The sequence below is a fragment of the Electrophorus electricus genome, unplaced genomic scaffold (assembly GCF_041902795.1).
Source record: "Electrophorus electricus isolate QZ-2024a unplaced genomic scaffold, ASM4190279v1 Scaffold320, whole genome shotgun sequence".
Lineage (NCBI taxonomy): Eukaryota > Metazoa > Chordata > Actinopteri > Gymnotiformes > Gymnotidae > Electrophorus > Electrophorus electricus.
The window spans coordinates 1-15,593 of record NW_027658606.1 but is presented as its reverse complement, the minus strand read 5'-3'; the positions used below and the strand labels follow the sequence as shown (position 1 = coordinate 15,593).

The following is a 15,593-nucleotide window of genomic DNA, read 5'->3' as shown; positions in this document are numbered from 1 at the left end:
TTTTTATGTTGTCTGAGGTATATGGTGTTCACTACTAAATTTGTCTGTTGAAAAACTATATTATGCAGAAATCGGCATGAATAAAAATCCGAAGGACATACAACTCATTATTCAGCTTAAGTTATAGGGAAAAATTAAGTTCTTTGCACTTCATGATGATGATGATGATGATGATGATGATTTCACACAACTTGCATGTTCTGGACATTGAAACCCCCTTTATGATGTTGGTTGCTGTATCATGATTGACCTGTGGAGGGGGATGAAAAGCCTTTGGGGATGAGGCAAGCAAGGTACAAATGTTGGCACCTTAACCAATCAGAGAACACGAATTAAGTTTTAGAGCAATGCTTTTAAAAACCAAAGCATACACATGCATTCCACTGCATCTAATTTCAAAGCAAGTAAATGTCAAGAATGAAACCACACATTTTTTAGAAATATGACATCAATTTAATATTTTATTGATTTTTTTTTTTTTTACACAATCCAGTGGACTTAGTTAAACCCGTTCTTGAAATATCTGCTTCAAAATGCTCAGTTTTGTGTTTGATATGAATTTAACCTGCAAACCGGGCATCGCTTTCATTCTTACTGTTTTAAGCCTGACAGCCTGAAAGAAATCACAACATTTGATGTGAAGGTACAAGTTCTGCATGAATTACATTTACGAGCTGTTCTGTTATTTGGAAAGTAACTTGGCATCTGTTCTCGTCCAAACCTCGCACTATGTGCAGGACCCTCCCTGTCTGTGGTTCACCGTGTCTTACCAATGCATGGTTGCATTAAATAGTGTGCAGGGATGTGCTGTGTACATGTCACCTTGTAAATACCACTATCTGGGTAGTTATACATTAAATCTGTCTAACAAAAAGAAAAAAACAATCTGTATTGCGATTGCATGTGTGCCATCTTTTTGTTCACCCCTACTTTGATATGAAGCTTCTCCATACAGTCCATATTTTTTTTTTTAATCCAATCAGACCAGTAAAACTTGTCCCAAGCATTCTGGAAATGTGGACTAGGTAAAGGGCCTGGGGAGATGTTTAGGAAACTTTGCTTGAATACATACATGCTTATAGGGTGAGACCCACCCACACACACACACGCACACACCAGGGGAAGACGTTAACGAAAGCACAACGTGGTTATTAATCACTTTAATCATATTAATTACTGATCATGTTGATTGATCGGGAGGGCTGGCAGTGGTCAGAGTGGTGAAGATTGCATATCCTTAATTCAAGTACAGCAAATCAAATGCTTCACACAGGAACTGGTGGCCAGTTCATTTGTTCTAACAGCAGGCACAGAAAAACACAATGGAAGGATACAGGCAGACTGATAATTCCCAAAGGAATAATGTTAACAGGGCAGTTTACGCAAGTGTTATGACCATGAGTACATCAGAAACAAGTTCATCTCATCACAAAATTCAGACAGAAATAAATTATTGTTTTTGTTTCCCCAAATAAAAATCATACCTATGCTTCTGTGTCTGGATGTGTATGTGTGCGTGTATTCTCACTTCTTCCTGGAAGTATGCTCTACAATATTCATAACGCTTCACTTTGTGACCCCTGGACCAAAGTGGTTTTACACATTCTAAAATAAGACTGATGTCACTCATGAAAATAAAAAATAAAAACATTTCTTTTCTTCCAGAATGAAACAAAACTATATATGTACAATAAATGCTCTTTATAAAATATGAATCATTCAATAAGTTACGAAATAAGTATTTCCAAAGATATAAACAACACATATTAAGTAAAACAAATATTTGTGTTAACACAAAAAAATTTGTGTTAAAGGTTTTTTTCCCCCTTCTGGCTTGTTAATGTATGTACTCAATAAAAAAAGGTCTGTAGGTCATAAGGTCTATTAAATGCACTGATTTCTCTGTGCCTCACCTCCTGTCTATATATATATATATATATATATATATATATATATATATATATATATATATATATATATATATATAAAAATATATGTGTGTGTGTGTGTGTGTGTGTGTGTGTAATAATTGTCTTTCATAGCAGCATCTAAAAACCTGACACATTCTGAAACACAAAAACACACATATGGTCCCTTAATCTGTCTGTCTTGCACATTCTCCTTTATATCTCTTTCTGCTCAGCTCTCATTCTGTCTCTCCATGTCTGCCTGTATTTCTCTGTGTGTTGTTGTGTTTCATTCATCTGCAGCATGCTGTGGTGTGCCCACATCAGGCTGAATGTTCACAGACAAGCATGAATGTTCAGTGGTCCACCTTCAATAACCTGTTGAATACCATGATAAAGCATATATGCAGATGTGTGTATACACACACACACACACACACACACACACACACACACACACACACACACACACACACAAAATAAATAAATAAATAATTTACACTGTTGCTACATGATGTTGGGATTCAAAAAGGCCTGGCTGCTACCATGAAAGATCAAAGCACAGTAAGGTATGAGCAAAAATAAGAGCTGATTTAGCTGCATTTCCAAATTCTGATTTTCAGGGCAAGTCTTGACTGACACACATGTAATAAAATGCAGTTGGTCTTCTCTGTCTCCCAGACTGGATCTGGGCCTGATTCCAGCTCTCTGGAGAGCCACATGTTCACTCACTCTAAACCACTATAATTTCAGAATATGCTGCAGGCAAAGCACTGTCCACTCAGGGGCGAACGACGCTGATCAGCTCCATAAGAAGGAAGCAACACAGTGACAGAGCTCCATGGACCAGCCTTAGCGGTTCGCCACAATGGGACATTGGCCCAGGGGCAGAACAGTGTGCTCCGGTCTGAGGGAAGACTTCTAAAGACTCTGAGACTGGAAGAACGCTACCATTATGATAAAAGTACACATTAGAAGGGGGTGCGGAATATTTTTTCTATCTCCAATAAGTCAATTTAAGTATTGCTACTTCAATCATTGCGAAACTTAAGCCAAGATAAACTCAAGGCAAGTTAGTCTGACTCAAATAAAAAAAAAACTGCCCTGAAAGAGGGAGAAAACATGAGAAACAGAGAGAGACATTGATGGACAGACAAAATGACAAACAGGTGGGCAGAAATATAAACAGGCATGTGGGGCACTATCAGACTCTTAACTTTCCAATTTTTCACCTGAGAGTAGACAAACTGTTACTTGTACAAAGAACATATACCGTACTGCATCCGTCACACGCTGTTTTTCTACTCAGCTACAATCTCCACTCAGTAGATATTTATATTACTATTGTCATTATTATTGCCAATGAGAAGTACTCGACTCAAACTGAGATAATGAGATGCTTTTCTCTCTTTTTTTTTGCCTTAAAAGCGTGCTGGGGGGAAAAAGGCCGGCTTACAGAAGGTTCTAGAATCAGCACCACTACTGTCGCCATGGCTACCGAAGAAGCTAGAGCTGGAAAAAAAAAAAAGGTGCAAAATCTGCAGACGAAGGCAGAGAGGGCGTCTCCGCATCCTCACACCGCCAGACAACACGTCCCACTCTCATGCGTGCGCATGGGCATCCATGGACAAGTGAATGTTACATATAACATGAAGTTATAATATGCGGGGCAGTACGTAGCAAAGGAGCTTCTGGTGGGATTTTAAGTTCCTTTTTTACCCACTTAAACTAATAAAACATCGTTTAACGTGTATCTTGCAGTCATACATATACTTCAATATTTATTCACATTTTTTTTACTATTTCAAAACAAAATATAGCTCTTTTAATATACTCTTTTTTATATTCATTGCATATTATCTTTTTTAATTAATTAATTTTTATAATTATTATTTTATTGTATTTCCAGCCCTCCTCTCTTCAACTAAGGGCTTGCAGAAAATACAGTCATGCAAAGTAGTCATGCTGGTAAACAAAGTTACAAAAATGCATTTTCTGAATTTTTTCCTTTCTTTTTTTTAAAGTTTTGTCCTCCTGTTTTTTTTTCTTTTGACCTGTTTCCATTGTCCAGTCTGTAATGAACAGCTCTTCAGTTTTCCTTTTTTTTTGTTAGATTTTTTTATTCCCCTGCTACTTTCCTCTGAATAAGTCAAGGTGGCAGTTTGCATTTCCAGATGCAGTTTCATTAGTGCATTGGAACTCTCCTCTGCAGAGCTGCATCCTCTTCAGTTATTTTTTCCCCACCCCACTTATCAAAACACACACATACACACACACACACAGACACAGAGACACACACACACACACACACACACACACATATATATATTCTCTTTTATACATTTGCTCTTCTTGATATTTCCTTTCTATTTTTGTCAGAAACTACCCCTCTCTTTATAGTCAGTTAAGTGGAACAAGTTGTAGTTGATGTAATTTGAGGAAACAGAAGAGCAAAAGTGATATAGAGTGGGAGAAAAAGAGAAAGTGAGGAGAGAAAGAGAGAGGGATAGAAAGGAGAGAATGAGAGAGAGGAGAGAGAGAGAGGGGGGGAAAGCATCCACAACCTTTCAGGAAGGGAGCTCTAGAGATTTTCAAACCCCTAAACTGTCTTTACTAAAAGGTCAAATGTTAGCATGCACACGTTGTTGGTCCGAACAAGTGTTGGGTCAGTCTGGATGGTGTGGCAGTGGATCAGTCGTATGTGTATTCAATAATGGCAGCTTTAGCTTTACAGAAACAATATTGCAAAGTATCATCTCCAAACAGGTGAGACTCAGGAAGGGAAATACAAACAAGTATACCATGATGAAGATCATCCCATTGCTCCTAAGTTCAGAAGGGGTATTAGGGCATCAAGAGTCCTGCTACACCTGACAAACTGGATGACCTGCATGCATGTAAAGGGAGAAGGAAATCTTATGTAGAGGGTAATAGAGGTTCACTTATATAGAGGGGTATAGAGGTTAACCCATAGAGGGGTAAAGAGGTTAACTTGTATAGAGGGGTATAGAGGTTAACTCATATAGAGGGGTATAGAAGTTAACTTATAGAGAGGGTAATAGAGGTTAACTTATATAGAGGGTAATAGAGGTTAACTCATAGAGGGGTATAGAGGTTAACTCACATAGAGGGGTATAGAAGTTAACTTATATAGAGGGTAATAGAGGTTAACTTATATAGAGGGTAATAGAGGTTAACTCATAGAGGGGTATAGAGGTTAACTCACATAGAGGGGTATAGAGGTTAACTCATATAGAGGGGTATAGAGGTTAACTTATATAGAGGGGTATAGAGGTTAACTCATATAGAGGGGTACAGAAGTTAACTCATATAGAGGTGTATAGAGGTTAACTTATATAGAGGGGTATAGAGGTTAACTTATATAGAGGGGTATAGAGGTTAACTGAGAAACATATCCTCAGATAAGTATTTGGTCTTAGTGGGGGACTTTGGTATGGCGGGATATATGATTATAAGTTGCCTGTCCTGAACTGATGGAAAATCATGGAAGACTGTCAAAAAAGCAACCCATATCTCTTATGAATGTGGGTCATGAATCTCTGAGAAGAGAGAGAAGGAAAATACATGTACTGTGGCTATGATCATTCCATATGGAAATCTTATAAACCGATAAGAGCCAATGTTCCTGGGTCACTACTATCACACAGAAACAGCATGCTGAAATGTTAAGAGATGGGGGTTGAGAAAGGATTGCTGATGACTAAGTCATTATTAGTCAGTCTGTGCAAACTGTCAGTGAAAAACAAAGTCTCTAAAAAGTTTGTTGGAGAGGTTTTATCCAGACCAACAAATGCTACAAATTGTTAGCAGAGAGGCTACATGGAAACTCTAGCTTGGTCCATCATTCTCAGACACTACTTCAGACCCAGAACTCTAGGTTGCTCCATTAGCGCAGCAGTTGGTACACCTGGTGTTTAATTTCTTCATCTTTTCTTTTTTCTTTTTTGTCTTGTACAGCTCATACAATGCATTTTGGAATGTTTTTGTCTTCCATTGTTGTTTTTTTTTTCTTACTTCATTAAGAGTCATTTTTCTCGCAGGATGTGAGTGAATTGCTCAGTTTGCTGCTGCGTGGACTTTGAGCTGAAAGAGGAGTGGGTCCGGAATTTCCAAGAGGTTGCTTTGGTGAAGATCCAGGCAAGGGCATTTAGATTTCCTTCTTTTTCCGGTCACTTCCTCTTGCCATGGCAACATTCCTCATGCATCATCTACATGATGACGCTCCATCCGTGAATTGAGAAAACAATGCCTAACTGCGTCTTCGGTGAATGCTAGAAACTTAACACTGTGGACAAAAGCAAAGACTTGGTTAGAAAAAGCAAACTTTTAATTCAATTAATTAAAATTTCAACAATGTTAACATCAGATGTGTTGTTTAAATTAACCATGTGAAAAAAGTCATAATGTACATATATATTGGTGGTGAAATAGATTTTAAATGAAAAATGATCTGAAATAAAAAAAATATTAAAAACATATATTGAGCCTACAATATAACCAACACACATGCACATAACATTGGTGTGTAATGTATCTTTAAAGGGTGCAAAACTCCAGTCCTGAGGCAAGCTGTGAACTGTGTATGTGAACTTTTTTTTAACCTACTTTAATTCTGTACTAATGATACGACCTGTGTGGCATGAAAAATTGCAAATGTGAAACCACAATTTTAAAAATATTTATCATATTAGTCAAAGTTTAAAAGGTCATAAGATTTTAAGCTGCAAGAATGGAATAGTCCACCCCAGATACATTCAATACATTTTGGTTAAACAATGCAGAATCACTAATAAAGGAAACTTATTAGTTAAAACTGACAACAATAGAAAGCTAGGGAGGTTTTACCTGTCGATGATGGTTAAAGTTAAGCATGCGAAAGTTCTGTTAACAGATAATTCACTATTAACTGTAGTTTGAATCATTCATGTATCATTTTACGATTTGGAAGCATGAAAAAGGTGAAGAGGATATTAGACACAGAGTGCTCAAGAAGGTGGCAGAAACCTTAAGTCTTACAAAAAGTTTAATTTCTGGAACATTTGTTTAATTTCTGTGATATATGCTTCCATTTAGTGTTCATGTTGTTAGAAATTCTTGGAAAAACAAAAGAAAACAAAAACCTTTTTGTGGAATCTTTTAAACATTCAACTGAAAAAAAAGAGACAATGTGTTGCACCTGAAGTAGCCCATCACAATTACAAACGCATAGTTTTTTTTTTTACAGATTAAGAATTTAAAAACCCTTGATTTTTTGTATGTAGAGTGCATTCACACATTAGGTGTAGAACTGATTTGACCTTGATTTGACCCCATACACACACACACACACACACACACACACACACACACACACACACACACACAGAAAGGCCATATTGATTCAGCAGCAATAAACACAAGAATATGCTAATGATTGCAACACTAAGAATAACCAGAATACATTGAGAAAAATGCATTATAGATCATTTTAATGGGTGTTCACATATATTGTATAGATACAGATATGTACATATCAAGTTGGCAGGTAAAGCTAGTTAAATCTAGCTAGCGGTTTATGGGTTTCTAGTATAACACAGCAGCTTAAAGTAGCCTCATAGAGGGAGCTCACATTTTCAACACAAATATGTTTTGATTTGTTCCAAAGTTCCTGTCTGTGTTAAATTGGTTACATTATGGAATACACTCGACACGAAGAATTGAGATTTTAAATCCTCTACAATTTTAAAAACAAAAATGTTTTTAACAACTGCATACTATAAGAACAGGACAATATATATGTGGACATTGACTGAATACTCACAAATGGAGAAGAATATAATCGATCAGGAGAATAAATCTGTCTGACTAATCATTATAAAATCAATAACTATTGGACTCTAATACTTTACTAGTAAAAGAAAATGTGTCTGAATTCACAGCATTAAAAGGAGCTCTTTCAGGCCCTGCTATTGTGAGACTCCTGATTTAGGGGAGTCCGAGCATTTCCCCAAAATCACTATTGCACTAAAAGCATCTTAATATCACCCACAGAACACAATCAAGTTATTTCTCAAACCCAGTCACAGTAACTGAACCCCACATTATGCTTTGAAACCTGAAGTAGTTCAGTGTTGTATAGATGCATCATTTCTGAGCACACTTGGCCCAGATTTGCAGTGACAGGCGCCATATTTAAAACAAAATGGCATGTTAATGTCTAACTGGCTTAATTAAGCAATTAATAATAAATGTACAGTTAGTTACCCATAAACTACAACTTTGCAATTATTGCAATATATTATTGTTATTTTTGCTATCATAAGGAAGCATTTTCTCAGAAATGGCTTTGTTTCTTAGTTTCTTTTCTTTTCTCTATGATTCTGGAAGCACTTGGTCAGACAGACCCGGATATTTTTCTACATTTTTAATCTAATGAAAAGAAACACAGATTTGTAACACTTGTGTATATATCATATACAAATGAAACAAAGTGAGGTAAAAAGTAATGTTTTTAAAAATAAAAACAATCTTCTTTGAAACACATTCAAAATATCACAAAACACAACGGGACATCAACAAGGACAAGACCAACAAACTAGAAATGCACTAGAGTTGCCCTAGTCTTTAAATCAGCATATTTACTTAATACACTGATCTTTTTTTAAGATTAAAAAATATTTTAGCACACATATTCACATATAACACGTGCGCATGAACTAGGTTTCCAGCATTATGAGTTTGAGTGGAATATTGCACATGTTTTGCATATATGTGTAGATGGGCGACATCGATTTTTGCAAGCTAAAACAATTCCTTGCTTTTTCAATTTCGCCCTCAAGACAATGGAATTGGACAAAGAGTTCATGGGAACATGAGAGTGAATTTTTTTCCCCCAAAATCTTTTTTTTTTTTTTTGATGTTATTATCCAAGAATGGTTTGGCTTTATGCTTTATTTGAGGGAATAATGAGATATGATGTTCAGATTGTACAAGCAATATGGGGAAACACGGGGGGGGGGTGGGGGGGAACAAGATTTGGACAGAATAAATAAAAAATGCAATAACGAATTACAATAAAACATATATACAAAGTGCATTGCAAAAAACGGATAAACATAAAAATGACAGTGACTTTTAAGAGGTCCTATTAACAGCACCAAAGATGGCATGATGTGTATGTTTAGATGAGTATCACTTACATGATTATGTAGAATATGGTTGTGGATATTGTATTCTTGCCAGGGTACTAGACAAATAAGACAGTTGTCTTATTTAAGGCAAGACATGGTAGGCAAAAACATGGTTTTATCATGCACTGGTCAACTTTGAGATTTTGGGCTATTTTGCCTACAAAATATGACTCCTTTCATGTAATTTCCCTAAATTCATGAAAAGTTAGCATTCTAACATGACATGCACTACCGCTACTACAGTCTGTAGCAGTGTACAACTGCATGTTGAGCGACAGCCTGTTGCAGCGAATGCACCAAAGAATCACTCAAATTGCAAAGGAGTGCCTCACCTCCGTTATATGGCCGTGGTCTTTGTGGGAAAAAAACGGGGTTGAGGGGGAAGCAAGTATGGCCATCTCCACTTTTAATGAAGGTGTCTCTGTCATGCTAAATATTATACAGAGGCTGTGGCTTCAGAGCACAGTTATTACTGTCAACGCAACGAAGGAAGCTGATGTTCTCAGAACTTCAAACGCTGAGGATGTCACAATCGCCAGGGTGAAACGGGCACAAGAGTCTGAGCAAGCTATAAAACTAAAAAAGAAATCAGCAGGAAATGGAAGAGGGACTGATATATGGAGCAGGGATGGACAACTAGGATGTAAGCAGGAATGGGTAACTAGGCTGTGTTGTACAGGACAGATATACAACAATTTAGGGTGGCAGTTCTTCTGGTGGCAGTGTGTGTGTGCACGTGTTTCTTTTCAGTTGAAGGCCATACATGCTATGTTATTTTTTTATTTATTACAAGTTACTAGATTATTCTATATTGCTGTTCTATTTTTTGTTATTAGAGATGTATATCATTGTTGCTAATGATATAATTAGTTATTGTAATTGTAAATAGTGGTTTCCAATACAAATGTATGCCATTTTTAAATATATATATTTAAAGGCCGTTTACTCAAATTGAGTTTTATTTTCACACTCTTACCAAATTTTCCATTTTTATCCATCTGTATATTCAGAACATTTTTACTGAGGGGAGTTTTTATATATCATTCATAGCCTGAATTATGTAAGATTTTATGCCTAAAAATATGATGACATTTTTTATGGTTGATGCCACCATTTTATTATTCTGGCGTGATAAAAATAGATATCCACAATTACCTCTGTATAAAATTTTGATTCTAAGACGTCAACAAATGAAACAAGAGTTTTGAACCCGACTTTAGCCACATTTCACATTTGTACTTGAAATGTATGCAAATTATTGCATATTTCATTAGATGAATCATCAATTGCATATTTAAACATAAAACCTGTAATACAAAAAGTAACCATCTCAATGTAAATAATCAACTGGGGAGGTTTCATGGTGAACTCTATTAGTTAAATTTTTTACCCTATTCACCTTGCCTTAAAACCAAACCAATCAAAAACATCTTAGTATTTAATGCATATATTTGAGTATTACACTAACTTTTGCTTTAATATTTTTCTCTTATGAAAATCTGTTTGCATAATGATATAATGGGCACTTATATATAGTATATACATATCACATTAGAATGATCAGTGAACACAGTAAATAAAGTTGCCTAAAGTTAGCTAGCTAGATATCTGGATATAGTTAGATAGTTAGATTGATAGCTAGCACGTTGCCATTTTGTTAAATATTTGTAGGTTAGTTAGGTTAGTTATCCTAGCTAGCTAGCTATCTTGCAAGATGTTAGACAGGGAGACATCATTTTTGTGTTGGTAAAATATTGGCCTTTTCAGAAATGCAGAGATAGCTAGCTAACTGCATGCCTGAGACTTAAGAAAAAATAATGTATTGAAAAAATGGTGAAGCTATGTTAACATTAAAATACTGCCAGTTATGCTTAATAATTATGCTTATAATTTTTTTGTGTTAAACTCCTTAGAAAAAAGACGAAAGAAAAACTCCTTAGAAAAAAAGTTAAAATAGCCGAAGGAAATCTTTTATCCACAGGTTTTCACGTTGTATGCTCTAATAAAAAGGTGAACTTTCAACAAGTTATTAATATTAATGTAAATTCTATTGTTATAAATCAGCCTTGAACTAAATATTTAAATAAAGTTTTAATATTGTACAAGCTCATACATTTTTCATGCCCTCTGTTTTGACTCTACTAGATAATAGCTAGTAGGCCAGAGCACTAGTGCTAACGGGCAAATATGGTAGCACAAAGGAAATTTGCTAGAACATGAAAAGAAATTGTAATTAAAAATGATTTAAAAAATTTTAGAAAAATTTCAGGGTACGCATAGCTACATGAATAATTTATACAAGAAAAGATTTTGGTAGCCATATTACCATTAATAATAATAATCTCTATAGGTCCCATAGCAGTCATCAACCTATAACTAGACAAGAAGTCAGAAATGTAATTGCCAAATCAAACAGTTCTTCTACAATATTAAAGCTTATATAGCCTAAATCTTTTTCAGAATCTTATTTTAAATAACATAAATCTTATATGTTAATGAGGGTTCTTTGTATCCTCTCTAATGTATGGTATAAAATATTTAGTTTGCAATGTAGGGATGTTTAATCTTTCTGGTAATCTTTTTATTTTTATTTTTAAAAATTTTTCTTCTTTGCATTGAGACAATGCTGTGGAAGCCCATGTAAAGCAATTTGGTGTGTTGAAAACTATTGTGCTTGCACCCTTTTTGTATGATTGAGTTTCAGGACATTAGCACAGCAGCATGTCAACATGGAAAAACTATAACACCTTCTGGAATACCTTAAAATATGCTCTGCATAGGGGTTCAAGGGTTAAGTTTCACCTTAGCTCCTCATTAGATTTATGTTCTTAAACATACTACACACTACAGAGTCACTCAAACTATGGCAGTGGATCTCAAGCCTGAGTATCTGCTGCTCTGAATGTTTTGTTGTTTTCCCTGTTCAAAACATATCTGGTCTAAATAATCATTAAAAGAACCCAGACCTCCTTATGGATAAAATGGGTGTGTTATAGCATAGAAAACACAACAATTTGGAGAATGGGTAGCTTATGAACCAAGGTTGTGAGCCTGTCCTTTAGGACTATGTTTTAGCCTTATTTTTATGTTGAAATGCATCATCAGGCAGATGTTTGTTGTTACAGCTACAGTGGTTAAAATGTAAACAATGATTTCCATGTAATTCTAAATATAAATACATTTCTGTATGTATCCTATTCCCAAGTCTGTTTAAATGGGGCTGCTGGTTACTTTAGACCACACCACGTGCAGGCCAAGGCAATGCAGTATCATTAGACTATTTATTTATTTATTTATATTTTATTTTTTTTATTTATTTGCATGTGGAGAATATAGAGACCCCCTTTGCCCACCAGTACACGAATTTGAGATATTTTTTCTACCTTCTGATTAACAAATAATTTTTCCCAATTGATTTAATTAATTGATGATTGTTTATCAATAACAAAAACAACAATTCTTTTTATTATAATACAATTTTTACCTTAAGTCTATTCTTTTTGCCTTAATTTTGTTATAGCAATTGAGTGTTATAGCAATTGAAATTGCATTATTACTATTGATAATTGATATTGATGATAAATTGTTGGTGTGAATGAGGTTGAGGTAATGTTCAGGGAAAGGTTTTTACTAATTTACCAATAAAGTCCTAATGACATTAAGAAAAGCATATAAAAATCTATCCATAAATGCTCTTAGAACGTTCTAAGACAATATTCCTAGAATATAATATTCTAGGTGCAAATAGGTGCAAATTCTGAGAACATTTATCTAATTTAAGAAAAATGTTCTGGGAATTCTAAGATAACTGGACATTTTCTCATTCAGAAGAAATTGCAATGCAACATTCCCACAACCAAAATGGAATGTTAGGGGAACGTTCTGACAACATAATTTTGTTAGCTGGGTCAGGTATGCACCTGAATCCATGAAAAGGAAAGGTGAGGAGGTGGAACATTACACACTCAAGATCTTTTGGGGGTTATTGCTATGAGTTGGACTGTGAGACTGGGCCTCTATCTTCAGACTATGCTTACACCAACACATACACACACACCTACAGCACGTTTGCTCACATGCACAGCCCCCATGCCATCCTCCTCTCCTCCTGTCCTGAGTTCTAGTGATTTTCTATTGTCTTAGCGCACTGTGCTACAAAATGGAGGGGATAGGGGAGCGGCAGCGACGCAGGGTTCCTGGGGCCTCGTAGGGGTCATAGGGTGTGCTGGTGATGGGGGTTAAACGCAGAGAAGACCCCGCCATCCCCGATATGTTGTTCAGACTGCGGGATTTCTCATAGCCCGTGGCTGTGGTACATATTTTATTTAATTGATTTATTTTTTGGTCAGTCAGGGTCAGTTTAATCGTGGTATTTTGTGTGTTTGTGTGTGTGCATGTAGGGGGAGACGTCCAGGTTTAGGTGGGATTAATCATTTAATTAATGTTAATGGGGAGATTTAAATGTTTCACACCAAAAATAATGGGGATGTTGATATGGATGTCATTTAGAGGTTAGATAAAAGATAAGGTTTTGGACAAGGCAATCAGGATGCGAGGAACGATATATCAGGTTGTGATTGTGCAGTGGGCAATCAAAAACATGATGTTTAACCATTTGTATAGTGAGATATGGAAGGAGAGAAACAAACAAAATGAAAAGAGAAACAAATATATAAGCACAGGGAGACACATAAAGGAGAGACAAAGACACACACACACAAACACGCATAAACACGCAGGCACACACACGCACACACAAAGGACAAGACAGGACAAAACAAGAAAATGCGAATTATGAAATATGTCATACATTTCTTTTTCAAAATATCCACCACAAAAAATAAGATCACAACACAATCCTTCATAGCCAAAAACTCCTTAAGAGTGCATACACTCCACTGGTTGAAGGAAACACCTGCTGAAAACTTGTAATTGAGGTTTGCTCCACAGGGGGGTGGTATACAGTGCGGAATACTGTCACCTGTTGTGTTTCGGTAAACCAGGGGCAGAGAAGCACGGCGGTCTAGCGTCATTTGGGTGCAAACCACACCTCCGGCCTCTCCCACAGGCCCTGTGCTGCCAGAGGTTGTCAAGGTCACCACTATCCATTTTGAGGGAACAACCCCAAGAGTGAGTCAGCAGTTTGTTCTGCAGTGATTTAATGTCTTACCTAAATTCTAAAACTAGAACACTCCAAAGTCAGAATCATTGAGTATGTTAAATGTTGATGGAACCTCACGGGCAGACCTCAGTGACATCCTGGACAACCTCCCACAGCCCCATAGTAGCTTATTAGATGTCACACTTCCCTTGATTATATGGTCATAAAGCCTTCATTGGGTTTTCATAAGCATGGCAATGCCATTGATATAAATCATTTCACAGCATAGTTTTATGTCTCTTCTGTACACATTTAGTAAAATATAAAGTTGGCTTATGACTGTGTGGTCAAGCAGTGAGTCAAGTTTGCCGCTTTGAGACCAAGCTTTCAAGTGAAGTGCAGATACAACAGCTTCTTTCCACCCACATTCAATTCTTTCTTTCCCCGCTCCATTTTCTCTTCTCATTCCCTACCCTTCCCCTGTTTCTGTTACCCTGAAAGAGTGAGAGGTACAGGTGGGGGGAATTCCGCTATATTGTTTACCACACAACGGCACACTGTGAGGAGAACACACAGAAGGGGAGAAAAAGCAGTTCTCTCTCTCTCTCTCTCTCTCTCTCTCTCTCTCTCTCTCTCTCTCTCACACACACACACTCAGACACACACACACACACAAACACACACACACACACACACACACACGGCTCCAAAGAGAATTCAGTCATTGATATCTTGCTGCTTTACATCAATGCCTCGCAAAAACTGTTCTCTTGCTTACTGCCTCTGTTCTCTCTCCTTCTCTTTGTCTTCCCAATTTGTCTTCTTGTCTTTCTATTTTACTCCATCTCTCTCATCCCTCGCTCATTATATCATGGCTGCTTGAGAAGGCAAAGAGATCTGAAATATACATGACAGTCCTTAAAATGGACAAGTTGACTGACTCAACTGTACAGTACACTCGTTATCAAACATACCCACCCACACCCACACCCACACTTGCTTAGATGGACATTCAAAAAATTGCAAGGTGAACATTATATGACACACTGAAAAGAAAATACACACGTGCACCTAAAAAACACAAGCACAGGTACAGGGCTGACATGCTATATAGATGAAAAACACGCATAAATACGCATACATGCATGCATGAGTAAACACATGCAGACACAAGCACCATATTAAAGTCTAGTCGCCTGAGGTTTATAACTGCTATTGGTTTTAAGATTAATTTTATCTTCCTTGACATTGACTCAGTTTGTCCTTCATTATTGGTCCTGTTTCAGTTTAATTTCACTCTCTTCCTTTTCTGATGCCTGAAAACAAGGCAGTGGGGCTGGGGTGGAATATACCCTGGTGTAAATGCATACTCCATAGACAAAGAATGCCTCAAAA

At 36.5% G+C, this 15,593-nt stretch overlaps 1 long non-coding RNA gene across 1 annotated transcript; it reads right to left on the bottom strand.

Moving 5' to 3' along the window:
* Positions 1–3,166: 3,166 nt before the first annotated feature.
* LOC145655716 (uncharacterized) lies at positions 3,167–15,563 on the bottom strand. Its single transcript, XR_014121695.1, has 2 exons — positions 6,774–15,563; positions 3,167–6,213 (listed from the first exon to the last, which is right to left on the bottom strand). It is a non-coding gene; the product is annotated as an uncharacterized LOC145655716 (long non-coding RNA).
* Positions 15,564–15,593: the final 30 nt, after the last annotated feature.